The sequence below is a fragment of the Grammomys surdaster genome, unplaced genomic scaffold (genome assembly GCF_004785775.1).
Source record: "Grammomys surdaster isolate TR1022 unplaced genomic scaffold, NIH_TR_1.0 239, whole genome shotgun sequence".
Lineage (NCBI taxonomy): Eukaryota > Metazoa > Chordata > Mammalia > Rodentia > Muridae > Grammomys > Grammomys surdaster.
In genome coordinates, this window is record NW_021604684.1 from 3,025,007 (window position 1) to 3,043,246 (window position 18,240).

An 18,240-nucleotide genomic window follows, 5' to 3' on the forward strand; every position below is an offset into this window, starting at 1 on the left:
ATGGAGGTAAAAAAATGAATATTTCCCTAGGAACCTTATGCTGAGAGGCAACCCAAAAGGAGTAAGACTATCTTACAAGAAGCGGCGGAAGCCCAAACAAAGACGGGTAATTGTAGGCAGGACCACACTTTGGCCAGGTTGCATTTTTCTTGCCTTCTATTTAAACCTCACCATCATTTCAAAACCCACAAAGATGGAGGGGTTATTGGATGGATATCTCTGTGCCACCTCCCAATGTCACAGAGTGAAAATCTTTTTCTGCTTTTCATTATTAACTCGGTTCTTTTAACTGGCGGATTGAGGTGGCGGAAGTGTGCTTGTTGGGGTATGCACAGGCCAGGACTCCTCCATAAGTTCAGTAACGACTCTTAAACCATTTTTCTTGCTCATCTCAGTTTGTGCCTGCTAACTAATGGTCAAGCATGACCTCACGGATCACCTTGACTGTCTACAGCGGTGGTGCAAGACGAAACAGAAAAGGGAAAGGAGCTCTCCGATTAAGTTCATCTGTTCCCACCCTCGGCCCAGGCTTTTACTCAACCTCTGGTTCAGGATCCTAAGGCAATGCTCCAGACAGAACAAACTCTCTTTGGCTCCCAACACGTCTCCCGCCCATCCCTCATCACAGCCTTTCGGCCCGAGCAGAAAGCAGCACAGGAGCTTGTCCTCCCTGGGCTAGAGTGGTCTGGAGGAGCAACAGAACCCACCGTCAAGCAGTACCTACATTGCTTCCGGCTACGGGCACAATAAATCCCACTAAGCAAGGACCGGAGGCAGAAGGCTAACGGGGAACGAGTCCGGCCAGGAGTCCCGGCGTTCGGCCTATCTTTGCTCTTAGCACACAAGATTAAAGACAATAAAGCAAGGAAAGGCCAGAACGCCGAACGCCACACTCACCCACACAGTCATCCACGATTCTGTTTGCGGAAACGCCGGCCGGAGCCACGCGTGCCTTGTTTCGTCACTTCCGGGGAGTGTCCCCGGGACTAGTAATTCGAAAGCCAGACTTGGAGCGTGGCTTCCTCCGCGTCGGAACTACCAGTCCCATGGTACCTCGCGCGGCGGCGTGCCTCTGGCTCTGCGAGCGGGCACGGAGGGTCGGAGCACGTTGCTAGTGGGCGCGGCTGGCCTGGGCGGTGGAGGCCTAGCTTTTGCTGGAGTCGTGAGGTTCGGCACCTTGCCTTACCCTTGGCCGGGTCGCCCTGCTGAGGCAGCTCCTAACGTCCCGTGCGGCGGGAATCCGTGGAGACGTCCCCACATCCTGAGAGGTAGCCTGGGTCCGTGTTTGCTGTGGGGCTTCGGGAAGGGACCAGAGGGCACCTTCACCGCGGGCGTGTGTCTGACGGCAGCGGAGCGCGCCGCTGACGGTCTGTCGCGGCCTCCCTCCTGACGGGCGGGAGTCGTCAGCACTCCGGACCCACCGCCGGGGGCAGTCGAAAGAGGTCACCCCTGTCCCGGGTTCATCTGTATTTACACCCTCTCGCGTTATGACCCTTAATGCCCTGCTCTTCCGTCCTTGCTAGTTGGAATGTCCTATGGAAAATACTAACAGTTTTCACCTTTGGAACTGGCCGGCCACTTCTGATCGCCTTGTTTTTAGTCGAGCGGTACTCTCAAGGGAGGTATACCATTACAGGCTTTCCCCCCAAGACGAGGGTCAGAACCTACCTGTGGGTTAAGATAGTTTACGCACCAACACATTTAACTTGCCTATTTCCCCTTCAAAGTTGTGCAAAACCACTATTAGATTTGCAATGTATCCTGACTGACTCTTCAGCAAATTTGGTCCATCCAAAGCCGCTTTGAAAATTAGTTTTGCTAATCCACCTGTTTGTAGGCAATTTTATTAGCATGGTCTGGGGAAAAATAGATTTGCAGCATATACCTCCCAATATGATCGCTTGCAAATTGTGGAGATTAGCCCTTCTGAGGTCGTTGACCCGTTTATAAACCTTGAACTCCTCAACGGCTTCCTTTTTAACAAGTATGACAAATCGATTTTAGATAACTGGGATTGTGTAATGTATTATATGCCATTATCCAGTTTGAGAGTTAATTTCCGTTCAAATGCAAAGGGATTGGCACTAGACCCCCAAAGCTCTGTGTGCATTTTGAAACATTGGAATTTGTTGTATCCAGTGATTGAGGGGTTTTTTTTTGGGGGGGTCCCTCCTCCCCCAGATAATTGCTGTTATCATCTTAGAGAAAATAAACCGGATTTTGACCTTTAAAAAACTTTATAACGACAGAATTTCAACATATAGTGCAGACTGGATTTAAACTCATGATTTTCCTACCTCAGCCCTCCCCAATGCAGGGATTACAGGAAGACACCAACCACACCTGCCTTAAATCTTTCTCTTAATGGATTTAATTCTCCTTAACTACATGTTTATGTGATTTCCACAATGTATTGATGTTACGAGTTCAAACTTTATATATTGGTAAAGATATCAAACTTTGTCTCTTTGTCTTAGTGCTGTCCGACTTTCCAGAAATCGAGTTAAAACAATGAGAGCTAATATTTTCCTATTTTTTAGTACCAAGCTAAGTGTTGGTACTAAAAAGTGTTGGTACACAGATCCCTTGCTCATTTTCTTATGTAATCCAGTAGAGTAGTTAGGCTTGTTTTTGTTTTTCAAATTAGGATTAAATTTGTTTGCCAAAGTCAGTCTGGCAAATAGTGGACCCAGGATTTGGTCCCTGGACCTTTATACTAACAATCAAGCAGGGTCTAGAAGGTCACTCAGAGCTGAAAATTTCAGCATGTACATTTTCAAAAATATTTTCACAATTCTTAAAGTTCCAGTTAGCATGTTGAGAGAAAATAGCTGGTTAAGGGTGTTGCTTTGCCAGTATATGAGTTAGTCAGACTATAACCATCATTTTCCTCAGGTTCATTAAACAAATGCTACATAGTAACTACTTAGTGAATGACTAAATCTCTAAGGGAGTGGGGAGACCATTTGATTCGTATTTTTTTTAAAATGTAACAAGGAATTTATTTGAAACCATTTATAAAAAAAGTGAATATATTTCTCAGAGAACACTTTTTTTCAAAGATTTATTTATTATATGTACAGTGGTCTGCCTGCATCTATGCTTGCATACCAGAAGAGGGCACCAGATCCCTTTACAGATAGTTGTGGTTGCAGGGAGTTGAACCTCTGGAAAAGCAGTCAGTGTTCTTAACTCTGAGCCATCTTCTCTAGCCCCTTAGGTGCACTTTTAAGGTGTGGTCTTTGTTTTTAAATTGAGTGTAGTTTTTGAAATGTGATATTGTTTCTAAGATGTAGATAAGATGCCTGAACTTCTTAAGAATGATTTTATTCCTTGGTGACAAAAAGTGTAAAGAGTTTGACACTTTACCTGCTTACCTGTGTCTGCCTGTGCTGAAAGTTTATATCTCTTTAAAGCAGAGAAAGATTGTTCTAAAATTGCTTTTTTTCTAGAGTTGCAAGGGATATTAAATTGAGGAGTCTACATGTGGTGACTATATATGTCCATTCAGGCTATAGTACCTAATCTTTAATCAAATACTAATTTCAGGGTTTGTTAGGGTATTTTGAAGGTATAGTTACCTGTTGACTTTCAAGGTGATTACTGTCAATAACAACCTCTATCTTAACTTAGATATAGTTATAAATGTTTCAGTCTTGTGTCTAACTTTCCTGTTGGTTTTATATTGCTGGAAAAACCTGACTACAGATTTTGTACTGAGTGTTTCCAGAGGTGGTAACACTTAAAAATATCTTTTATTGATCTAAAGTCGTTGTCATTATGACAGATTCCATAGACACTTTTTAAACTTCAGTATATTTAACCATATTCTGTCTGTATGTCCTCTACCTGTTCCCTTCCACCTGTCCCCTTTCTTTTTCTAAGATACGTTTACTTTGATGTTATATTCTTGTTTTCATATAGAGAGAGATGCTTTTATTAAATCTAGGATCCACATATAAGCAAAAACACAGCAATATTTTGCTTAGTCAGGCTTATTTCATGTAACATAGTAATCTCCAGTTGTATCCATTTCCTGGCAAATGGCAGTATTTCATACTGTGTGTGTGTGTGTGTGTGTGTGTGTGTGTGTGTGTGTGTGTGTGTTGGATATGTGAGTGCAGGAAGAAGTATGAAAGTCAGAATACAACCTTGGCTGTAGAGTCCTTGCTTTTTACCTTGCTGGAGACATGGTCTCTTTGTTGTACCAGTGACCTGAGTGTTTGGGTATTGTGTTCTCCCATCCGTTGTAGGGTCACTGAGATTAAAGACTGGCACCCACTCACCAAAGGGACCAGATTTGCTTGAGTTCTGGCAAGTCTAATTCAGGTCATCACAAATGCAGGCAGACACTACCCACTGTGCAGTCTTCCCAGCCCCATAGTTTCCTTCTTTATGGCTAAATAAAATTATTTTGTGTATGTGCCACATTTCCTACATCCGTCGATGTGTTAATTTACACTTAGGCTGAGTCCAGAGTTGGCTGCTGTAAGTAGTGATGCAGTAAACACGAATGTAGAAGTATCTTGTAGTGTATGGGCTTGTAGCTTTTCTTCTGTTTTGGTGAGTGAGTGTGTGTGTGTGTGTGTGTGTGTGTCCCTCTGTCCCTGTGTGTGTGCCCATGCGCATGTGTATTGCCAGGGGTAATAGCACTAAATCAATGTGGTAGTTTCAGTTTTTGTTTTTTCTGCACTGTCTGAGCTGGTTTATATTCTCATCAGCAGTGTATGAAGATTCCCTTTTCTACAAATAGCAATATTTGCTATTTTTTAATATCTCTGGGGGTTCTATGTGTGTTATGTTGATGTCTGTGTTTGTGTATTGAGTAGAGTTGTGGGCATTTGGACATCATAAGATAATCTTGGATCTTGATTCTTGCCCTTCTACCCTCAATTTTTAATGTTGACCCATAGATCTCACATGCTCTGCCTTGTTATTTTTGTCTGACTGTTCTCATTTATCTACCTTGTTTCCAGGATAATGTTCTGTCCTTGATTTGTTTTATTAGTAATAATTTCCACTGAAATTTTTATTTGGCATATTGAGGTTTCTGAAAATTTCTATTTTTATGTCTATTGCCTTTCCCCACAGTTTGTGTGTGTGTGGATGTGTGTGTAGTGTGCATGTGGTATACATGCCTGTGTATATATGTTTACATTGTGTGCAAGTGAGCATGCATGTGTGTGAATATGCATGTAGAGTCCCAAGGTTGATAATTTCATTGAGGCAGGGTCTCACTCAAACCAAGAGCTCAACCATATGAGTCTTGAGGATCCCCTGAGGACCCTCTCTCTCTGCCTTCCTTCCAGGCTGGAATTACTGGTGGCCCACCATGCCCACCCAGCACTCACATAGGTTCGGGGTATCTGAACTCCAGTCCTTACGCAGAGTCAGCCCTTGCTCCAGCTCCACTGTTTGTGTTTCTTTAGTGAATTCCCTTTTCATATCCCGTACTGTCTTCCTTAGTTCATCCAGCTTTGAAATCATTATATTGTCTTTGATTTTGTTGAACATTCATACAATCATTCTTTTGAATTGTTTTGAGATTCTATATACATCACTCACAGTGGAATTCATTACTATAGAATGAGTATGTTGTGAACAAGTTATATTGCTTTGATTTTTTCTGTTTCTTACATGTAGTGTCCATGTAGTGAGAATTCTGAATTGAGAATTTTCTGAGATGAGATCCATGATTATGTATTTGAATCACCTCCATTCTTTCAAAAGTGTTTACCATATTCAAGCAGAACTGGCTTATAGTAGAACTGAGTTGTGCTCAACAGTATAGCTCAGCTAAATCCTCCACTTGTGTGCTCAGAACACAGCCCAATGTAACCCAGCACTACTCTAATATAGAATATGATCAGCAGAAAAAACTATAACTGATGAGGACATCCACTAAGAAAATACATTAATAGGTTCTTGGAAACAAAACAATACTCTGTTAAACTCCAGTGACTCAGAATAAAGGAACTGCCACAGCATTGTGCATAGTAAGGGATTCCTTACTAAGGGAAGGAAGGGAGAGAAACAAGCAGAGTAAGGCTGATGCTTGGTGTCAAAGAGAGAGAGAGGAAAATAACTGAAGGGAGAGAGAGGCCATGCAGATCTCCTTCTGTCCTTTGGACTTCTTTTTCCTTTCTTTTCAAGCCTGGCTTTCCTACAGAGCATAGGCTAGTCTGGGGTTATCCCAGCCTCAGTCTTCTGAAGGCAGTATTATTTTAGTTTGTCTGACTGGATTCATATTCCTTTTCTCAGTCTACCTTTAGTTAGAACTGCTGTATCTCCTTTCATCTGTATAGCGTCTTCCTTCAGTTACAGGATCTAGAATCCCATGGGAGATGGGCCTTTGGGAGTGCAATAGCTTATTAATTTCATTAATTGAGTTGGGAAGGCTGGCCCACTGTGGACCATTCTCTTGCTGGGATTCTTGACTATGTAATGGAGAAAGCAAACTAACCAACAGCATGCATTCATCATTCTCTTTTCCTGCCTTTCTCAGTAGTCAGGTAAGATCCCAGGAGCGTAGCCTCCTCCCTTTCTCAGGTTTTTCCTCCTTGTTACCATAATTCCCTGGCTTTCTGTCCTTCCTTAGAAAGGTAACTGAAGGTAGGACTCCGTGATGGGGAAGACTTTGCGATGATGATGGTCTAGAGAAGTGACAGAGATGTAGGCAATCATGACCATGAGAGAGTCCCCATGGTTCCCCACCACCATGTGGAGTTTTAATTAGATTCCAATATTGAAGCTGGAGAAAGTGAATAAAAAAATGGGGTTTCTAAAAGTAAAATATGTTTTAAGTTGGCAACTGATAGTATCAGTTACATTGACTAACTGAGAAGTTCAGTTAACATAGTTACCTATTTTAGTTTTTAGTTATTCTCTAAAGATTGCTGTTTATCATAACTTCAGGAATCTGTGGCTTGGTGTTTTTTTGTTTTTGTTTTGTAATGCTGAAATGTTTGGTACTGTAGTCACACTAGTCAGACCAAGTGTTGAGTAGCCTACCTGTACCTAGCATCAGTCATGTTGAACATAGTGAATGTAGACCATTGCCATTGTTACAGAAAACTACTTCACAGAGTGCCCTGAGTTCTTCATGTGAAGCTTTTGTGTAAATATTTGGCCACAGAGGGACACACACACTCACACACACACACACACACCAAGACAAAACAAAGCAACAACACCGTTGCACTGGGTTTTATTAGTGACTATATGACCAGGAATTTATCCCATTTGAGAGGTAGAGGTTATTCATAAGATAATACGATGTTTGAGATAATAGTTAGCTTTTGAAATTAACTGGGCTTTTTAAAGCCCTCTTTCCCTTGAAAGAATACAGAATTGTTTTTATTATCCAGTACTTGCAGATAATAACACTTTGGTATTGGCCCTTGAAGTTTGAAGCCGGGCTGTTGTAATGTGATGTAGGGTGTAGAGCCATCATGGTAATGATCCTTACACACTTACTCTCCTGGACACTCCCATATGCCCATATCATCTTGTGACTCTGTACTCTGAAGTTCATGTAGAATTAGAACCGCATAACAGTATTAAGTGCCATAAGATACTCACTAATGTTGTAATTCTGCTTCTAGATACTTGTTGAAGATTTTTAAAGGTGGACAAATTTTATGTAATAGAATGCTGTTTATAATGCATTAAAATTGGAAACTTAAGTTTATAAGAGTAAGTAATTGATTAAATAAGTTCTGGGTTTTCAAAATGAAGAAATGTCTTATCTAGCTCCCCAGGCTGATAATTTGAGTAACTTTTTATATATAAACAGACTAATAGTAAATAATATGCCATATCATCCAATACAGAAAACAGTAACCCCAAGTTCTAAATTCAAGTCATTCTATTTTGTTGTCAGCAGGTTCCTGTGTACAAAACTCAAAGGGCAAAGACTGAGTGGTTAGATAATTGTTTAGGACAGATCTCTACAAATAAAATATAGTCTCAGGAATCACCAAGTTCACTTTCCCCATTCTGCTATATTTTTATCTGAATATTGCTTTTAACATAGCGTTCATAATTTCAGATTGTTCCTTACAAATTCAAAGTCTCTTGTAATTCTTTAAGTACATTACAATTATGAATGGCATTGCTAGCTTTGATTCTCATCGCCCTTTGTTATGGTTGGAGTATGAAATGTCCCCCATGGGTGCTGCATGCTTGATGCCCAGCAAGTGGTGCTGTGTAGGGAAGGTAGTGGACACCTTCTAGTAAAAGTAGGTCATTGTGAGAAGGCCTTTGAAGGTGGTGCCTGGTCTCCATGCCCTCTTCCTTTGCTTCCTGACTCTATAGGTAAACTCTTTCATATGCTCTTATTGCCATGTTCTGCCTCTCCGTGGTGGGAAAATCAGTGGGCCCAAGAACTATAAGTAAATTTCTGCAACTATAAGCCAAAAATACCACCTTGAGAGGGATCTTCCCTACATATTCTCTGTACCTTTCCACCTGCCACTTCTACCTGAGCCTAGAATAACCATCTCACTTTATCTCCATTGAGTCTAAGTTGTCCTCCTAAACATAGCCTGAGGAATCATCACATGATCACTAGAGTTCACATCATTTTCTTATTTTTCTTGTTTTTTCCTCTCCTTAATGTCCAGTAGGCTTAAAACTCATACTTGATAATTGTTTCTTATATCATGAAATATTTACCTTTCATAACTAAATTGAAGGCGGTGACCATATTTTTACTAATTTGTTCTTCATGCCAAAGGGTTACAGCTCTGTACACTGCCCAGTGCTTGGTCAATAAAAACACATTTATTTAGTTTAGTTTCATTACTTTTCCTGGGGAGATGTACTGGCTACTTTTGTGTCAACTTGACACAAGCTGGAGTTATCACAGAGAAAGGAGCTGCAGTTGAGAAAAATGTATCCATGAGATCCATCTGTAAGGCATTTTCTCAATTAGTGATCAAGGCAGGAGGGCTCCTTGTGGGTGGTGTCATCCCTGGGCTGGTAGTCTTGTGTTCTATAAGACAGCAAGCTGAGCAAGCCAGGAAAAGCAAGCCAGTAAGTAACATCCCTCCGTGGCCTCTGCATCAACTCCTGCTTCCTGACCTGCTTGAGTTCCAGTTCTGACTTCCTTTGGTGATGAACAGCAATGTGGAAGTGTAAGCTGAATAAACCTATTCCTCTCCAACTTGCTTCTTGGTCATGATGTTTGTGTAGGAATAGAAACCCTGACTAAGACAGGAGACGTAAGCAAATACCTAAAGTGAGGACAAAGAAACAATTCTATCCAAGTCTATCTCAGTGAGGAGCCTCCAACTGTCTGAGTCAGAAGAGTTTTCTCCCTCCAGGAATGAATGTTTTAATTCATAAACTAAATAGCCACAGGACATTTTATGACTATTTTACTTTGGTATAAGAAAGCACAACAGAAAACAGTGCACTCTGGTCCATTGTAGCGGGATATTTTCCCACTACATTTGTATAAAGCTCAGTGATTGGGCTGTATGAGAGGTAGGCGGAGTGAGGAGTTGGGAGGAGAGGAAGAGGAGAAGGAAGAGGAGGAGCTAGGAGGAGGAGAGAGATGGAGAACCATGAATATATTGAGAGCAATCCTGAGTAACAGTTTATATCTAGGTTAGTTAATTAGGTAACACCTCCAATTGTGTGGGCATCTTGTTAATTGAGCATTACCAAATACATAAAGCCTTTGGTTAATCTTTAAACATAAGAGTTGCATTTCTACCAGGTACTGTATGAATAGCAGGATGGTCTGGGCCCCGCCAAATGTTGTGGAGACAGCATGGTAGATTGGCAGAGCCATCTTCCACCCTGGCATCTCATGGGTGTCAGGGCCAGTGCTTCTGGCCTGCCTGAACTGCAGCAGCTGCGAGAACACATCACTGCTTATGGCCTCAGGCCTTGCCTAGTCGGAAACATGGTGGCCCGTAACAACAAACCAGATTGGGTGCTGCCGATTTAAATATTACCAGTAACAGTCCATAGCTATGGAAGGGTTACAGGAGTGACACTTACAGCAGTGTGTAGCAATAGGAGATGTTGCTGGGCAGTGGTGGCGCACGCCTTTAATCCCAGCACTTGGAAGGCAGAGGCAGGTGGATTTCTGAGTTCGAGGCCAGCCTGGTCTACAGAGTGAGTTCCAGGACAGCCAGGGCTACACAGAGAAACCCTGTCTCGAAAAACCAAAAAAAAAAAAAAAAAATAGGCAATAGGAAATGTTTACTAACTGTTTCATGGTGCTTTGCTGTAATTGACCTAAAGCAGTAGAGGGCTCTGCTGTAGGAAGTAGTTAGGACAGCAGCCTCTGACGGACAGGACAGGAAAGAAGTAGGGCTGCTGCTTTGATCTGAGATACTGTCTGCTCACATGTACCTGCTCACCTGTACCAGCTAGACACAAGCTAGAGTCATCAGAGAGAAGGAGCCTCAATTAAGAAAATGGCTCCATAAGATACAGTTGGAGGCAAGCTTATGAGGTGTTTTCTCAATTAGATGTGGAGAGGCCAGCTCATTGTTGGTGGTCCTGGGCCCTGTAAGAAATCAGGTTGAACAAACACCCTGTAAGGCCTCTGCTTCAGCTCCTGCCTCTTTCAGCCCCTGCCTCCAGGTCCCAGCACTGTGTGAGTTCCTGTCCTGGCTTCCGTCAGTGAGGATCTATGATGTTGAAGCGTGAGCCAAGTAAACTTTTTCCCCCAACTTGCTGGTGGTCATGGGGATATTACCCAGGTATTTTCAGGAATCAGGGATATGTTTGTGCTAATTCATATTTTCAGACATATTCAGATTACACATTGCAGACACATAGTATCAATTATAGTTTAAGAAATGCTGTAAAGTTAAAAAGACCTTAAAGCAGTTGTCAGGAAGAGGCAGACTAAGGGCTATATCATGATAACGTGAAAAAAAATATTATGCAAAGTGACATTCTTACCCTTTGTCCTAGTTAGGGTGTTTTTCTTTTCTGGCTTTTGTTTTGTTTTTGTCTTTTTCTTTTTTTCTGACAAGAGACACCATGACTAATGTTCGCTTACAGTTTCAGTAGTTTAGTTCATTATTGTCATGGTGGGAGGCATGGCAGCCTGTAGACAGACATGGTGCTGGAGGAGCTAAGGGTTCTAGATCTTGATCTAAAAGCAGTCAGGAGACTGCATTTCATATTGGGCAGAGCCTGAGCATAGGAGATCTTCAAAGCCCATTTCCACAGTTACACACTTCCTCCAACAAGGCCACACCTAATAGTGATACTTCCCATGAGCCAAGCATTCAAATACTTGAATCTATGGGGGTCAAATCTATTCAAACCACCACATTCCACTCCCTGCCCGACCCCCCATAGACACATAGCCATAACATAATGCAAAGTGCTTTTAGTCCAACTTGAAAAGTCCCCATAGTCTATCATAGTCTCAACAATGTTTAAAGGTCCAAAGTTCAAAGTCTCTGCTGAGAGATTTATGCTATCTCTTAACTATAATCCCCTAAAAAGTCAAAATCAAAAAGCAGATCACATACTTCTAACATCACAGTATGTACAGTACAACCCCAAAACATAGGGAAGGAAGCACAGTGAGGAAATACTGGACCAAAGCAAGACCAAAAACCAGCTGGGAAAATTCCAAACTCTGCATCTCCATGTCTGATGTCAAAGCGCTCTTCAGATCTCCAGATGCTTTCATCTTTGTTGACTGCAACACACTTCTTTCTCTTGGGCTGGTTCCACTCCCTGTTAGCTGCTTTCCTTGGCAGGTATCCCATGGCCCTGGTATCCCTAACATCTTGGGGTCTCCAAGGCAACTTTAAGTTTACAGCTTCATGTAGTGGCCTCTCTAGGCCTCCATGCAGGGACACCCCTGCCAACACATGTGGCCTCAGTGATTTTCCTTAAGTAGCAAGAGGGCAATTCCATAACCCCTTCTATTCTTGACTCTAAAGCTAGAGCCATGTTGCCAAAGCTGGCAAGTTTTTCTGTATGCTGGAGCTGGAACATGGCCCCTTTGTTCAGTTACATCTTTTCCAGTTTTCTGGCTTCCAAAGTTTCCTTCACTGCCTAAGCTTGGCTGTCCTAGAACTTGCTCTGTAGACCTAATTGACCTTGAACTCAGAAATCTGCATGCCTCTGTCTCCTGAGTAATATGGTTAAAAGTATGTTGGCCGGGCGGTGGTGGCACACGCCTTTAATCCCAGCACTTGGGAGGCAAAGGCAGGTGGATTTCTGAGTTCGAGGCCAGCCTGGTCTAGAGTGAGTTCCAGAACAGCCAGGGCTATACAGAGAAACCCTGTCTCAAAAAAAAAAAAAATTGTATCACCCTGTCTTGGCCTAAGCTGTTCTTTAATAGATCTTTATAAGCATTGCCACTATGCATCAAGATCTGGATTAAAAGCATGTGTTGATCCAGATCAAAAGCATATGACATCTCACTCAAGATCTGTATCAAAGGCCTATGTCTTCCAGACTCAAGACCCAGATCATGGGCATGTGGTCTTCTTGCCTCAAGATCTGGATCACAGGTGTGCCCTCCATTTCTGGACTGTAGTTCATTCCAGGTATAGTCAAGTTGATAACCAAAATTAGCCATCACAATTTATCCCTTTGTCAACTTGACACATATCTCCTTATATCCAAATGAAACATGATATAACTATCCTCATACAACCACAAAGGTGCTATGAATTTAGAATAGGTGGCGAAGTCCCTTGGGGAATATCCTTTTCAAAAGACGGAAGCTTTGCTGGGTGGGATCATGTCCCAAGGTCACTGCTCCTTTAGTTCCCTTTAATATCTTTAATCTGTTTATCTCCTTGATCATAGGATTTAGGTACATTCTACTTCCTGATACCCTTTACATAACTGAGCATACTTCTGGTTCTCCTGCTTCTACCTCACCAGTGCTGAAATTGTTGGTGTGCACCACCACACATGGTTTATGCCTTGCTGGGGATTAGATGTAGGGGGGGTGGGTTGGGTTGGGTTGGTTTCAGACTGGGTTTCTCTGAGTAATTCTGGATATCCTGGAACTTGCTCTGTAGACTAGGCTAGGCTTGAACTCAGAGATCTGCCTACCTGTGCCTCCCGAGTGCTGAGATTAAAGGCATGTGCCACCATGGCCCAGCCAAACCTAGGGGGTTTTGTTGTTGGCGGTGGGTGGTGGTGGTGGCGGCACTGCGGCGGTGGTGGTGGTAGTGGTGGCAGTGACATAAGTAGTATTTTTGGGCATTATTTTAGTTTATTGAGGTTTCTTCATAGTGATGTCTAGAGTGTCTGCACCATTTTGCATCCCCACCAACAGTCAGTGTGGGCTTCTCTTTAGGAACAGCCATAACAGCATGTACTCTCACTGTTTTTGATCTTGGCTGATTTTTTTTTTGACTGGCTAGACAAAATCTCAACCTTATTTATATTTGCTTTTCTCTGGTTGTTAAGAGTTCTTATGAGCTTTTTCTTGGCCACTTTTATTTCTTTTACTTAGAATTTTATGCCTGCTAGTCTAGCAGTCTGACAGCTTTGCTACATGCTTAATCCTGTTGGCTTGTTCTTAACACTGGCTCTCTTTGAATGGCCCAGTCTAGTCCGCTTGGGTTTTGTATAAGACGGTAATAGATGAGAGCAAGACCGTCTTCTCATAGGAGAGTCTCCTATTGGAGAGTCTCACTCATTGGGAAGGCGGGCTTCTCTCTCCACTGTTTATTTTTGGTGCCTGTATTAAGAATCAGATGGCCATAGATATGAGGGGTTTTTTTCTGGGCTTTCTCTTTTGTTCCATTTAGTTTTGTGCCTTGTTTCTTTTAGGCATTTGTTGTTGTTTAAGTTTGTTTTATCTATATGAGTGATATGCCTACATGTATGTATATAGACATATGTACCTAGTTCCCATAGAAGCCAGAGAATGTTAGGATCCCTGGAAGTGGTGTCAAGGTCTTGGAGTCACCCTACAAACCACATGTACACCGATCTGAGTCAGACAGGGATAGTTTATTGAACACATACCCCAAGACTGACTGATCCGAGATATAGCTCAGACTTAGGAGCTGAAAACTATAGCCCCAAATGTTTTTCAGGGTCAGTATATATAGGCAAAAAACTATAATAAGCTCATAAGCGGGTAAGGGAAGGGCTGCAAGGTGGCTAGCCTTTTTCCAAGGTTTTTTTGTTTTTGTTTTTTTGTTTTTTTTAGTAGTTTTTAGACATAACAGTTGAAAGCCAACCTCTATTTTGGTTGGTCCTGAGTGTAGCTTATGGTGGAATTTCTTAAGATTAACAAACCTCAGAACATACATAATAGGGTATGTGGTCTGCATGACCCTGCTCTGAATTAAGCTACTTTTCTGTGTCAGTAACAATATGAAATCACAGGCAGGCATGGGACAAAATGGCTACAAGTTATGTATGCTAGGGTAACAGACAATTGAGTTGCCATGTGGGTTTTGGGAACCGAACCTTGGATCCTCTGTAAGAGCAGCACTGAGCCATCTGTCCAGTCTCATAGGTGTCTGACTTTTAATGAAAGGATCAAGCTGTTGTGATTAATGCAGCTCTGTGGATGCCTCCAACTCTCCTTTTGTTCAGTATCACATTTCCTATTTTGGATCTTTCATGTTTGCCTGTGAATTTTAGGATTGTACTTGAGAGCTTTGGGGGGGGGGTAATACTGGGCTTTTTTTCTTTTTTAAAAGTAGAGGTTCTACTGAATTGTTTTTAAATGCTGTAGAAATTTTAACAGTGGTAATTCTGCCGGTCCTTGATAGAAGTCTTTTCTTTTGGTGTGTGTTTTTAATTCCTTTCATTAAAAGTTTTATAATTGTAAAGGATTTTGTTTTCCTTCATTAAATATAGTTGTTTGTGAATGGGATTGTTTAGAAATGTTTTAATTTTAATTTTTTTTATACAGTGTATTCTGAGCAGTTTCCTTTCCTCCAGCTCTTCCCAGTTTCTCTCCACCTCCCTACCCACCCAGCTCCCCAACCTTTCTCCCTGATGCCTCATCTCTCTCTCTTGGGGAAGAAGAACAGGCAAACAAGCAAACAAACAACAACAATAAACCATGCTGGGCAGTAGTGGTGCATGCCTTTAATCCCAGCACTCAAGAGGCAGAGGCAGGAACATCTCTGATTTCAAGACCAGGCTCCTCTATAGAGGAAATTCAAGGGCAGCCAAGGCTGTCCTGTCTCAAAAACACATACCAGAATAAATAAATTAAAAGAACAAAGAAAAGGCAGAAGAAAAACACAGAGACAGATAGATCTGCACGTGCACATACACTAGAAAATGTAAAACCACAAAATCAAAAACCATAATATATAAGCAATAGACCAGTAAGACAAAGATTGGCCCAGCAGCAATATGAGACAAGTCTACAAAATTACCATCGTTAATTTTCTGTTGACCATCTACTATTGGGCATGGGGCTACCCTTAAGTGATACTACATTGGATAAAACTAATTTTTCCTTTGCAAACAGATGTCATTTGAGGCTAGCTTTTTGGTTAGGGATACCAGCTCATGTTCATGTCCCACTCTCAGAGCTGGGACTTCATCTGGCTGGATGTACAGTCCCTGTGAGATTATGTGTGTCAGTCCTGTTATTTTTTGAAGACGCTGTTTCCTTAGTCCCGTCCTCTGGCCCTTGTCATCCTTCAGCCTCTACTCCTCATAGCTCCTTGAGTCCTGAAGTGAGGGGAGACTTCCCATTCAGGACTGCTTCAAAGTCTCTCACTCTGCACATTGTCCAGTTGTAGGTCTCTGTGTTAGTTCTCATCTACTGCAAGAGGAAGCTGCTCTGATGGTGACTAAGCAAAGCACTGATCTGTGGGTATGACATAATATTAGTAGAAGTCATATTACTGCTATGTTTCTTTAACAAAACAATACTATTTTGTTTTCCCCTAGGCCCATGGCCTATCAAGTCTCAGGTTCTTAGCCATCTGAGCAGTGTCAGGCCTGGGTTCCATCTCATGGAGTGGTCTTTAAATCCAATCAGAGATTGGTTGGTTGTTCCCATTTTTGTACCATCATGAGGGCAGGTCACCATTGTAATTGGCAGAGTTTGTAGTTGGTACTTTCCAGTACTGAACGCTAGTCAGTAAAGGTTAAAGTTCTAGTTAGGAACTAGCTCGACTTCTCTCTTTTCAATGAAACACTCTTTTCAGCAGTGGGGCCTTACCATCAGTTTGTAGATGACAATAGCTTTGGCAATAGCATGAAATATTTGGGAATTTCCATGCGGCCCCTTTAGCCAACAACTCAACTAGACGAAACCCATGCCCAGAACTGGAGGCTTTATTTGAAGGTGAAAGATGTCTAGTTGGATTATTTGGTGACTCTGTTTAGATTTCTTTCATATGTTTAAATATTTTAAGAAGCTTTTACATTAGTAGGTTTCCATATAACTCCTCAAATGGCTCTCAGTGTTAATGGTCCTCTCATATTCCCTCCTTGACCCCATTTTCCCTCCCCACCCCTGCTTAATCCTTCTGTTCAAACCCCTATATCCTTGTCCCTCTATAACTATATATTTTATTTCCCCTTCTTTGGGAGATCTCCCTTCTTCCTCATCACTTACTCTATACCTAACCTCTGTCGTTTTATGGATAGTAGCATGCCTATTAAATGTTTAAAAACTAACATCTACATATAAAAGTCGACAAACAGTATTTTTTTTTTGGGGGGGGTCTGGGTTACCTCACTCTGGATGATTTTTTTTTTATAATTCCATCCATTTACCAGCAAATTTTGGGATTTTATTTTTAACAGCTAAATAATATTCAGTTGTGTAAATGTGCCACATTTTCATTATCCAGTCATCCATTAATGGAAGTCTAGGCTGTTTCCAGTTTCTGGCATGGATGAGCAAGGATCTCTGTAGTAGAATGTAGAGTCCTTTAGGTATATGTGGTATAGCTGGATCATGAGGTAAATTGATTTCCATCTTCCTGAGAAACTGCCACACTGATTTCCATAGTGGCTGTACAAGTTTTCACTCACCAGCAATCTGTACGTGTTCTCCCCTTACCCCACATCCTTGCCAGTACAAGCTGTCATTTGTTTTATTGATCTTGGCCATGCTTACCAGTATAAGATGAAATCTCAACCGAGTTTTGAACTATACTTCCCTGATGACTAAGGATGAGAGCATGTTTCTCAGCCGTCTATCTGTGTTTCATCTTTTGAGAATTCTATTTAGTTCTGTACCCCATTTTTAATTGGGTTGTCTTCTTGATGTCCAGTTTTCTTTTTTAATTCTTTATATAGTTTAGGTATTAATCCTCTATCAGATGTGTAATTGGTAAATGTCTTTTCCTATTCTGTAGCCTGCCACTTTGTCCTATTGATGGTGTCCTTTGTCACATAGAAGCCTTTCATTTTGATGAGGTCCTATTATTATTGTTGATCTTAGAGAAAATCTTTTCCTATGCCAATGATTTAAGACCATTCCAACTTTCTTTTCTATCATATTTGTCATATTTGGCCTTATGTTGAGGTCTATTATCTCAAAGTTTTTATTATACAAATCTTTCAGTTGCTTGGCTAGAGACATCCCTCAGTGCTGTTGTTTTGCTGCTTGTTTTATTTGAGATTATTGTGAAAGGTATTGTTTCCCATTTCTTTCTCAGTCTGTCATTTTAATATAGAAAAGGTAATGATATTGTGTGTTAATTTTTATCCTGCTACTTTGCTGAAAATGTTTCTTGGCTGTAGAAGTCTTCTGGTAGAGCTTTTAGGATCATTTACGTATACAATCATTTCATGTGCAAATAAAGATACTTTGACTTTTTTCTTTCCTATTTATATCCCTTGATTTCCTTTCATTTTCTGGTTGCTCTAGCTAAGGTTTCAAGTACTATATTGATTAGGTATAGAGAAAGTGGACAACCTTGTCTTGTTCCTGATCTTAATGGAATTTCTTTGAACTTCTGTCTGTTTATGTTGATATTGGCTGTGGGCTTGCTTGTTTTCCATAGTTTTTCCAAGACTTTTATCATAAAAGGATGTTGGGGTTTTTTTTGAGTTTTGGTCTTTTGCTATGTACTGTAATGCTGAACACTGACAGACCCCCACGACCTGGTTGTCCCCCAGGGATGAGAGAATTTCCACATACACAAGTGGTGCTATGTAACCTTGCCCCCTCCCCCAAGTTATTCCTAATTGGTGAGTAAAGATGCCTATAGCCAATAGCTGGGCAGAAGAGAAATAGGGTGGGGTTTAGGTTCCTGGGCTTGGAGTCTGAGTAGACCAGGAGGAGAGGGAGGA

General features: G+C 41.5%; 2 protein-coding genes across 6 annotated transcripts in view; one reads left to right on the forward strand and one right to left on the reverse strand.

Annotated features, from left to right (window-relative positions):
• The window catches only part of Rnmt (RNA guanine-7 methyltransferase), a 23,791-nt gene extending 22,828 nt beyond the window's left edge, over positions 1–963 (reverse strand). For 2 of the 3 annotated variants that reach the window (XR_003712287.1, XM_028774285.1), the window contains exon 1: positions 898–963. The gene's annotated coding sequence lies outside the window, so the exon portion shown is untranslated. Of the gene's footprint in view, positions 1–724; positions 824–897 lie in introns of those variants that run through there. The other variant, XM_028774287.1, reaches the window with a different exon arrangement.
• A 164-nt stretch (positions 964–1,127) lies between these two features.
• The window catches only part of Fam210a (family with sequence similarity 210 member A), a 40,393-nt gene continuing 23,280 nt past the window's right edge, over positions 1,128–18,240 (forward strand). For all 3 annotated transcript variants that reach the window (XM_028774181.1, XM_028774180.1, XM_028774182.1), the window contains exon 1: positions 1,128–1,268. The gene's annotated coding sequence lies outside the window, so the exon portion shown is untranslated. The remainder of the gene's footprint in view (positions 1,269–18,240) is intronic.